This window comes from Colias eurytheme, chromosome 32, assembly GCF_061535395.1.
Source record: "Colias eurytheme isolate Ceu_HAF_F1 chromosome 32, ilColEury1 Martin Lab GWU primary, whole genome shotgun sequence".
Classification (NCBI taxonomy): domain Eukaryota; kingdom Metazoa; phylum Arthropoda; class Insecta; order Lepidoptera; family Pieridae; genus Colias; species Colias eurytheme.
The window spans coordinates 7,261,281-7,270,191 of NC_143011.1; positions in this window are offsets into that span (position 1 = coordinate 7,261,281).

Below are 8,911 nucleotides of genomic sequence, written 5' to 3' on the forward strand. Positions count from 1 at the left end.
TATTTTTTTAGTCAACTGCTCCAAATTAATGTTTATATTAGGAAACCAGCTTGAGATATGGTTCAAAACTAATTGTGGGTCCCAAGAATAATTATTGTATTTAGGATTACTGGGTTTCAATTTGAATGCTCCCTTTAGGAGTCGTTTTATGCATTCATCCGACCCGATATTATTTCCTAAGATTAAAGACAAGGCAGACCTGTGCGAGTTTAAAGTACCATATGAAGCCCCTTTGTTAAACTCATTTGTTAAAAACGATATAACTGTCGCTACTGTACTTTCAAAATTGGAAATATTTCTATCTAGACAAAATTGCCACCATAGTTTATAAGTTACGTTATATTGCTTCTTAGTGTTACTGGAAAGCGATGCCAACATTAGTTCGACAGCTTCCGATGGGATGTTTCTCCGTAAGAAGGCTTCGCGGAGAGCCTCGCTGCAGCCAGCGTAAGGTGTGAGTGCAGTGGGTGCGACAGGTGACTGAAATGAGAATGCGTTAGATTCGTATCTGCTTTAAACTTGGAACCCCTACCCTTTACGAGAAAGCTCCGCCAAATGACTTCTCATTTCTTTGCTTTTAGGGGGGGGGGCAATAAATGAAATGTACAGACTATACGGCTTTTAAAATATAAGTCTGGTAAGCGAACTAAACTTTGCTGGTTTAGTTCTTGCTATATCGCTGTCCGTGGCTGCCTCGCGTGTTTACGGATGAATAAAGTAATGTCCTGTCTTCGCATCCACAGCTAACTGTCCTATACTGTCATAATCTTAACACAGATTCATTCGACATAGCTCCCCACGAGCTCAGTTCTTCATTTTTGCACTCGCACAACTGTGGACAACACAAGAGCAATGCCTCCATTGGTAGCAGTTACAATCAAGGGCTAGCAAGGCAGGCTAGCCATATTACGGATGTTGGAACAACCGACTATATTTAGGGCAATTTTCTTTGTACAGTGTAACGTTTAGACTGTCGTAGCATTCCTACGGAACAAAGATGGGATCAGATCTGCATCCTTAATGAAGTTTATCGAAAGGAGATACTTTCAGACGACGATAGTATTCAAAATCCACCATATTCCTGAACATAATAATGCATAGTTAAGCTTATAATCTCTCTTGCCATTATCCTGCAGCAGAATTCCTTGGCGATAATTTGTTCTCGTTAGAACGAGCGAGGTTGTTACGATAATATGAGAAATCCTGTCAGTTAGAGACCTGAACGACGCGATAGAGTACCGCTATTTCAGTAGTAGTAGCACCTAGAAGGGTGAAGGTATTCTGGAAAGCGGAACTGAAGGCCCGGTCGGCAGCACCAGCCACCTAATAGACAGTGTTCAGTGCTGCACCACTATAATCTGCAAAATGACTCTGACGGTATGAAAATGTACCTACCGTACACGAACGTACATTTTCAAAATATCAAATGATATAGTTGGAATAAAAATCCTATTTGCCTCCGTCTACCCAAAAGACATACGGAGTAGCTAGTAGTAGTTGGTTGAATTAGAATAAAGTACCTATAGTTAAAATCCTTTGTTACTGACTGGATAAATTTGGCTCTTTTCCTATCTGACGTTCATATAGCTGTTGACTGCCTAGTGTTATGCACAAACACAATTATTATAAATAAGTCAGCCCGAGGCTTTCGGTATATAAGTTCTGATGTAAATCATAATTATATCTTAAAACCGAATTGATTAAAAGTAACGTACTTGGCTGTAGTAATTGCAGTTTTGGGACACAGATAAGCTCCTTATCATTTTAGTCTCTTGAGTTCAGTATATTTGTTTCCAGTACAGAGTTTATGACCTATCAGTTTTAAATAAATAATTCATGCATTGTACTGAAAGTACTAGCCATGTTTAGATTATGATTGGTGGCGTTGGCTCTAAACATTAATAGATACCGCACGGTTTGGTTGGATGTTAAAAATCTGTATTATAATTAAAACCGTTTACCTGTTTTGATATTTTATTGCCTTATTCAAGGGGTGACCTTTTAAATTTATTTCTGACCCCAAAAGTAAGGACCAAGGTCTCTTCTTGTCCGGTTGGGTTAATACTGTGTGAGTTGAGACAGGTGGCAATTCTATGTTAAGATGGTTCAATTGTGCTTCTGCAGAGTTCTAATTGAATAAATAAAGGTTTGAGTTTGAGGTATTTTTGCCTCGTCGGGATCAGCTGTTGCTTCATTTTGTAAGTAACATCTAAATGCGTAATTGAAAGTCGTTACTGGCGCTTTCGCAGATTTACGCTAAAGATAGTGGAAATTGTAGTAACTTTAACTTTTCAAGCCCAAAAGGTTAACTAAGGTACACTTGAACCAATCTCATAAGTTCTAATACTTTTAATCATTATGATTAAAAAAATACTGTAAAACAACAGATGATGAAATTTTCAAAAAGAAAAAAAAATACAAATTTGCCGCGCAATCGACATTAATTGACAGTTCTAAAAGTTTGTACCTATAGGTAATATTAATAGAAATAATTATCGAGATTTAAATGGCTCTACACGAGATTTATTTTGTTTTTTTTATTACTATACTTCATAAAGACACAATTAACTCGTACCTACTCGTAATACGATACCTTGGAGTTGGAGTGAGAATATTGTTTGTAATAATTTGGCTAGGTAACTAATTATTGAAATGAAAATAATAATTAGAAAAATGCATTGTGAAACCGTTTTAAGCAAAAAACGTTTCGATAGGATAGGGGAATCGGAGTGCGAGGATCTGTGGGTCATGACTGAGGTATTGTTAAATGGTAAGACAATTAAGTTAGCTATTTATATATAATATAACGACTTATGCCCTTATGCACTATGTTCATAATCGCACAACACGACTTATATTATTGCCAGTTTTGGTTTTATAGAAATGATGTGACTTATTATGCTTGAAATTTGTGTACTTTATGACTCAATTGAGGCTTTTTAGTGGAAAAACTATGCACGTAGCTTGAAAAACGAATGAAATCAACGGGTTTTTTTATCGTTATTAGATAATAAAAACAAAACATCATTTAGGTATTTATGCATTTAACCCTAGAAGTCCAATCTACGTAAATTTGACGTATGAACTCTTCTATATTTACCATCGAATCGCTGCAAAATCCAGAACCAACTCATTAGCCGTCGAGACCTAGCAGTACATAGTTGGCTCATCCATGTAAATTCCGCCATTTGGTTGTAAAGAGGATGTTGTGCGTCATTTTGACGTATAATTGGGCTTTTCGTAACTTTTAAAATTGTTTCAAATTTTTATTTTGTGATTTATTTGAATGATTTTTTTCCAAGTCACGTTTCACATGATATCTATAGTATTATACTATAGATTGAGTATAAAATGGGATCCAGACAACTTTTATACTAGGACGAAAAACCTTCAATTTTAGTAAATGACGATTATTGTCCTCCGCTGGATTTGGACTTCAAGCAAAGGGATTGGGTGGCTGAAGATGTTGTCCGGAGTAAAACCGAATATGTTATGGGGTTTTGTTACCCATGTATAATGAAAGTCGTAGATTGTAAAATAAACCTTTAATCGATCTTTCAATAATACAGTACTATGTTGTTAATGCTATACAATGTTTCACCAGTCACCACAAGGAGACAATCATTGAGTATTGGTATTAAATACGTATCAACTGCGTATTGCGTTTTGCGTATTAACTATTGTCCTAGTGAATCATTTTCACTATCGTCGAATCAATTTAAAATTCGATCAAGTGCGTTCCGTTTCGGAACGCCACAGATAATAAAATATAGATAATAAAAGTGGCAACGCCACAATGTCATGGTGGTATACATTGAGGATACAAGCACTATAAAGAGATAAGAGAAGCCCGAAAACCATATTCCTGTATGTTCAGTTAATACAGGAAAAGTTATAGGTGTTCAGTGGCGATATTTTACGGCATGATATAGAATTTTAACAATTTCTATATCATATAATATCAAAATAATGTAGATAAATGCTATAATACAAAATGATCTCTTAATTCGACTCGCCGCGCCTTCGTGAACAACGACATTGTCGTTAAAATACGTAAATCCACAGAGGATTCCTCTTGTACTTACTTAATGAACTATCTTCTTAAAATCACACCACAATCGGGAATGAATCAAATAATGTAGATAAATGCTAATGCTTCCTTCTAGGGAAGCGCGCTCCATCATAGGCCACATCTCAGCTTACCATTAGGCGAGATCGTGGTCAAGCGCTTCCCTATCACACAATAAAAAATAAAAAAAATAAATAAATAAAATACAATGAGCCGCAAAGATTTTATGAAAAAATTAAGCACAGATTTGAAGGTGCCTTGGATGCAAATACGACTTGTGGCACGCACTTTGAAGAGACTCTACGTGACAATAGCCCAATTTTTTCAAAATATGTGGTACCAGAGTATCCATAAAATGTTTACGAAAATGCAGGACCAAAGAAGTATCGATATTGCGGATTTTTTTCCCATAAAAAAGGCAAATTACCAAAGCACAGTGGCTAAAACGCTCATAAATTGTCAAGACTGGTTATAAATACTTTTTTTTTATGCGACTATTATAGACTATAGTATTATTGTCTTGATTATTGTAGTTAGATAATTTTTTTGAAAAAAGATTAAAAACGAGTTATTTTTTAAAAACTTACCCAATTATAAGAAGAAAATATAAGTTTAACATTTTTTGTTGGCTTTTTTTAGATGATTCAATTATCGTTCTGTATTTATATAAACAAAGAGTATAATATCATTAAATGCACTTAATGTGTTAACTGTATTTTTAATATCTATTGCAAAAAATAGTTAATTTCCATAGAAATATATTAGTATCCCAAGTTAACTGATAAATACCTTTTTTTAAAAATATAAAGATTTGTTGTTGCAGATTTATTGAAAAAAACGATTTAAAAATAATAAGGAATAGTGTGTGTTGTTTCCGTGCAGTATTCAATTAATAGACCAATAGCAACACGGCATTAATGCCAAACTGTCTCATGTCGTCACTTGAACCAATGACACTAAAAGAGTTGTTCCTTTATGCTCATGAAACTGTATATAATATTATGTAGTATTTAATAAACTATAATATTATGCTTTTAAAAATATACGTGTTTGTGAAAAAGTAAATTCTAGCCTATGTTCAAATAAAAATAGTAGGTAGCGTTTATTTCCCTCTGAGTAAGTAGTGTGTATTGTGTATCAAAAGTAACATTCAATTATGTATTGTGTTAATTTTATTTATTACGGATTCAACATCAAACAACTCTACGGTAAGTATCAAGGTGCGTATTAACTATAGAGCTATTATTTATTACCTTACCTAATACCTATAGGTAAATAAATAAATAAAATAAAAAAGCCTTTTATTTCCACACAACAGTTTTACAATTTTTACAATTTTTGTTAGTAATACATTTATTACATATTACAATTAATTACATATTAATTTAAATTTGACAGTTTTACAATTTGTGTTAGTAAGTAGATGTGAAATTTATTATCAATTACTACATAAATATTAGTTGTTGTGTTGGATCCCACATTGGGTGAAGGCCTCCTCCATCTTCCTCCACTTGTGTCGGTCCATACCGCAGGAAACCCAGTCCTTCCCAGCTATATCGACAATGTCATCAGACCACCGTCTGATTGGTCTACCTACATTCCTCAATCCTTCTGGTCCTTTCCACAATGATGTTTCTGATGTCCAACGTCCGTCAGTATAACGACTTATGTGTCCAGCCCATTGCCACTTGAGTTTCAGTGCCTGTGTGAGAGCGTCAGTTAAATTTGTTTTTCCTCGGATTGATGTGTTTTTAATTTTATATATTTTCCTTAGGTTTAGCATGCTTCTCTCCATGCTGCTTTGTGTTGATCTGATCCTTTGTTTTACTTTGTTTGTGAACACCCATGTTTGGCAGCCATATAGTAGACAAGGCAACACGCAGGTATCAAATACAATTTTCTTGAGTTTTAAAGAGTAGTTTCCTTTTAAAATTTCTTTAAGGGACCAAAATTTGCGCCATGCTATGCTTATTCTTCTGGATATTTCATCTTCATTATTTAGTTTATTGAATGATAACTGTTTGCCCAAGTAGATATACTTGTCAACATATTCAATAGTATTATTTCTTACACAAATAGGAATGTTGGAGCTGTTGGACATTATTTTAGTTTTCTTTGAGTTCATTTCTAATCCGACCTTGAGGCTTTCAAAGTTCAAACTGTTTATCATTTCTTCTAGTTCATTTGGATTTTCTGATATTAAAACTATGTCATCTGCAAATCTCAGGTGAGTAAGATAGTTATTGTTTATTTTTATTCCTTTGTTTTCCCAATTTATGTTCCTGAATATTATTTCTAAAACGGCAATAAATAGTTTTGGTGATAGCGGGTCACCCTGTCTAACCCCTCTTTCTATAGGTATGTTATAGCTAATTGCTGCTGGGCGCTGGCTGCGATTTCGTCCATGTATCTACTGAAAGGTTTCATGACATAATATGAGCACAGGGGAATAAAATAAAAATACCAGTATGTACATCCAAAAATATTTATTTCAATTATTACAAATTATCCTTAATCTAATTTTGAAAATCTAACACTGAATTAGATTCCTTACAATAATATTATTCAAATTAATAACAAAATAACGTATTTTACAGCTAAATTAATATTGAACTAATTATGTAGTTTTACCAGCTGCATTAACCAAAAATTTTATATGATACAATATTTTCAACTGATATCGAAATGTACGAAAATAGTAATAATGTAATTGAACTGAGAACATAATATTTTAATATTCAGACAAAGCTGTATTGTTTCGATATACGTAGTTTTTATTGTAAACTGCACATATTTTCATAGAAAAATACTGTAAAACAACAGATGATGAAATTTTCAAAAAGAAAAAAAAAATACAAATTTGCCGCGCAATTGACATTAATTGACAGTTTTAAAAGTTTGTACCTATAGGTAATATTAATAGAAATAATTATCGAGATTTAAATGGCTCTACACGAGATTTATTTTGTTTTTTTTATTACTATACTTCATAAAGACACAATTAACTCGTACCTACTCGTAATACGATACCTTGGAGTTGGAGCGAAAATATTGTTTGTAATAATTTGGCTAGGTAACTAATTATTGAAATGAAAATAATAATTAGAAAAATGCATTGTGAAACCGTTTTAAGCAAAAAACGTTTCGATAAACGAATTATGTTTTTGAATGAAATACAAATTATTGCATGCTTTTAAAATACAAGACTTAACTATCTACTAATGAAAGTTTTCATGCATTTTGTTCGAAACACGGTAGGTCAGCCGTGTTTTGTTACTTTAAAAGTGACATTCGAAAATGAAACAACGATTTACGGAAAAGCACAGATAGAAACGCGTTTAATCGAGATTGGGTATCTAATATTAAGATAATTGGAATACTTAATGAAAATAGGAATTGTAGAGTCAGTAATAATTCAGATTAGTTTATTGATATCATATTAGATACTTACTTAGTTCGAGTGAACGCGTTTTTACAATTCGTTCTATACAAAGTATGTTTTTAACTAAATTTTCGAATTTCATCGTGTATTTTACAATAATTTTGAATGATTTGAATGCGAAATGTACTCATTATTATATGAATCGTTTCATTCGAAGATATTATTTACTATGTAGTTCCCTTTTTCAATGCTAGCAACTACGCACGCCTTTAGATTTTATTTTTTTTTAATTGTGGGTATTACGACCTGACAAGTATTTGCTCGCTTTGTACGATATTCGTTATTTTTAGAGTCTGTAATCTTACAAAACTTTGGGTTAGGGTGTGGTGGGTGTTAATATCTTCGAATGAAGCGATTCATATAATAATGATCGAACTTCACTCTGAAGTTCGTTTGATCATATATTATATTTCATCGCTTCATTCTTCAGATATTATTCACTATGTAGATGTTAAGAGATAAAAGTTTTGTAAGAATCATTTTGGGTGCAAGTTTAGAATAAAACATATATAGATATTATTAGTTTTATTTTGTATATTAACAAAAATATAATCAAACATTATTCTTGCAAAATTGATTCTGCAAATTCGTTTTCATTAACTACATTAAGTTTATAGAACCTTGCAAAGGTTTCGGAATGTTAAGTCCAGCCAGCAGTTTTACGTATATTATCAACGCATACACCACTAGCACAAGCAGTAGATGTTGAAGCGTGTCTTGTGCTATGTGAACTAAATATTGAAATGTTGACACCACTTTCCGATAACACGTTTTTGATCCAAAGACTGATTGTTTGAGTTGTGGCGGGTTTATTAGGTTTTTTAAAAGTTAGTATTAATCTATTGTCCTCCTCATTCCTCAAATGTTTTGTGACATTGATATAATCAGAAAGTGCAGTGGCGGGACAAATACTTATATTTTCTTTAAAGTATGGAAGTATAAGAAGGGGTTGATCTCTACCCGGAGCCGAAGTTTTTATCAAGTCTGTTATGAAAATCTTAGACTGGGTTTTTCTACTGCATTTAATTCTACTGATTCTTTGTCAATAGTATCAGATTTCGGGGCATCACACCCTCTTCGATCTGCCGATATAATTTCCTTCATTTTTTTCTCTAACTCCTGATAAAACTCTTCTGGGTCATCGTCATCTTTTCTTTTAGGTACCACTTCAATATTTAGCTCTGGTAAAGATTCACTCGAGTCAGTACTGCTGCGTCGCTCTCGCGATTCTGATGAGGGAGATAACCCTGAAAGTAAATGAACAATGATTTAGTTATTATACCTTTTCTTTATTTTTCCGATCGCATTGGAATCACTACATAGTATAAAACAAAGTCGCTTTCTCTGTCCCTATGTCCCTTTGTACGCTTAAATCTTTGAAACTACGCAACGGATTTTGA